This window comes from Montipora foliosa, chromosome 1 (genome assembly GCF_036669935.1).
Source record: "Montipora foliosa isolate CH-2021 chromosome 1, ASM3666993v2, whole genome shotgun sequence".
Classification (NCBI taxonomy): domain Eukaryota; kingdom Metazoa; phylum Cnidaria; class Anthozoa; order Scleractinia; family Acroporidae; genus Montipora; species Montipora foliosa.
In genome coordinates, this window is record NC_090869.1 from 36,335,505 (window position 1) to 36,338,275 (window position 2,771).

Below are 2,771 nucleotides of genomic sequence, written 5' to 3' on the forward strand. Positions count from 1 at the left end.
TAAGCTGTCGTAATTACTGAGATTGAGCTGAGTGCCAGAGTTACAATCATTTTTTCGCATTGCATAAGACATCAAATCATGAAATATTCGTACCTTGCTGTCGCTTTCGTACTCTAATTCAAGGTAAAAAACACCATTACCGTATTCAAGTTTGCAATTATTAAGAGAAGCTCCACCATCTAATGATAAAGTATCCATTTTGTAGGGTGTTGTTTCTTCATGTCTTGATCCATTATTGTTACGGAGACTCTTTTTAAGATATACAAAAACATATTTTACATTATCAATCCAGGCCGAAATTTGAAAATAACCGCTTGTCCTAGTAGGAGCTAAAACCTCGTATAACTCTCTTAAATATTTCCACTTTGTTTCCTTCATGAAAACTGGAATACAGACTGTCTTATGGAATCATTTTGGGCAAACATAGTTCAAATTTGCCTATAACGACCCTTCTACCATCAGTACCGTTTGCTATACGAATCAACTCATTGTCTTCATTTAAACTGATGTTAAATCAAAGCTGCATGGGAACCAACATTTTGCTTTCTAATTCTTCAAAGAAGCTGAAACCATTCAGAGGGATGATTATATTGATATGTTTTGCTCCTCCTGTTCCATTATTATTAACCGCTTGAGAAAGAAGTCTGCGAGACTCGGAACCAATATTGTTATCGGCTGTTGTATTATTTGTGTCCAAATACCATAAGCTATTTTTACATACTGATCTACTGTAATCATCAGATTACTCTAATAGATTTTTAACAAAGGTTACATTATGAAGATTATCAGTATCATAAACGATCTTTCTAGCTAATTTAATCATAAGATGCTTGATCAGTCTGTGGGCACCATTGGTTATTGTTATTCTATCTACAGCTGCATAACCACTACCATCAGCAAGCTTCTGAAGCTGAAAACGAACTTCAAAATAACCATTGAATTTGTATCCATATTTTTCTTGGTGTTGATTATTACAAGGAGCTCTTATTACATCATCAAGTTGAAATCTAAGTGATTCATTTCTTTGTAAATATTCACTTGTTCTAAAAGCCATATATTATTACATTATATCATTTTGTTTATCCAAACATTCCGCCTTTTATGCCTCTGACAGATATCAAATGATTCAAAATCATGTTAGTGTTTTCTTCTTGTTGTCTCATAAGTTTAATAGGCATCATTTTTGTTGCGTTGTTGACCCTTGTCTAATTTTAGAAAGCTGTTTCATGATCAAGTCACCAGACCTTTCAGCAATTTTCTTTCCCATTTTATCACCAGCGTTTGAAATCCCTGATTCCAATGGATTTTTACCCATTGGCTTAGCAATTTTTACAAAAACAGTTGATGCAAGAGTCTTCATTGGTTTAAATATATTATGTACAATAATACCAGAGCCTTTGTGCTTATAAACGAATCGAATAAGTCGTGGATTGTAAACTCTTTTGAATTCATATGGGTTCGTACTCAGCAAAGTCAATACGAAGTGCAAGACACCGGGACTTGAGCGATTTGGTACCAAACAAAGTGTTCTTGGCCCTGCCCCTGACAAATAGATCCGGTGTGTCAGGAAGAAAAAACCACTCTCTTACAAATAATTCAAGTGAACGCCATCATCACATAAAAGCGGCCAAAATTGCGCTGACTTCCACATGGGAACGATTAAGGTCCCTATCGCCTTACAATCACGCAAGTGACTTAGTGATCTGCCGATAAGTACAGTTGGTGGAACAAGCCAATTATTCTCCGTGGACCAGTCTTGTGAAAAAGTATCAACAGCTTCCGTACCTGGCTGGAGAAACCTGGAGTTAAACCTGGGCAGCTTGGAATTATAACTACAGGCAAATCTGTCAACAGAATGAGGGCCCCAGAGCTCATCAAGGTGACGGAAAATTTTGTCATTAACGGAGTAATCATCGAAATCGATAATCTTGCTTACAAAATCCGCCTGTGAATTCTGCTCATGCGGTAGCCAGTTAACATCAAGCTGAGTATTGCGCTGCGAAAGGAAAACATCCAAGGCAATGTCATGTAACTCTTTAACGATACTACCGAACTGAACAATTCAACAAGATTCTGGTTATCAGTGAAACAGCGAACTCTCTGGCCCACCAATTGACTATCAAAAGCATTAAGGGCAAACTTAATTGCAAAAAGCTCCCTGCAGGTCGAAGACTTTTGAGACTCTTCTGTGGACCAATTTCTGTGACAAAGTAAACTGGACCCTTGAAAAAAAAAGCGCCGCAGACCGTCGAAGAAGCATCTGAAAACAGCACCTTGCAAGGAACGAACGGAACCGGCCAAAAAGGGACGCCAATTAAAACTCTTAAATTGCCCCTCCAAAAGTCAAGCTCCTCTCTTCCTTGATCATGAACGAAAACAACGGAATTCCACGAACTACGAGAGTTAATAATAAGGTGCAAATACCTTGTCATAATTTCAGAAACATTCCCGCAGCTTGAAGCCATTGAAATAATTTGACCAACAATAGATGCAATTTCCTTCACATGAATAAAAGCAGACAACTCAAATTTGGCACAATTACCATCAAGATCTGAGCAAAGCTTTTCAATTTTCGCACCAATAGCGAAAATATAACCGGTGTGAGTGTCAATATCGTGGCCAATCCATGAAAATTTATTCATTGGTACCCATTTGGACAGCTCATGATTAATTTCAAAACCGCAACGCGAAAGATCAGAACGAACCAGAAACCTGTTGGATTTGGCAGCCTCCAACGAAGATCCTGCACCAACTCCGTCATCGAAAAATAT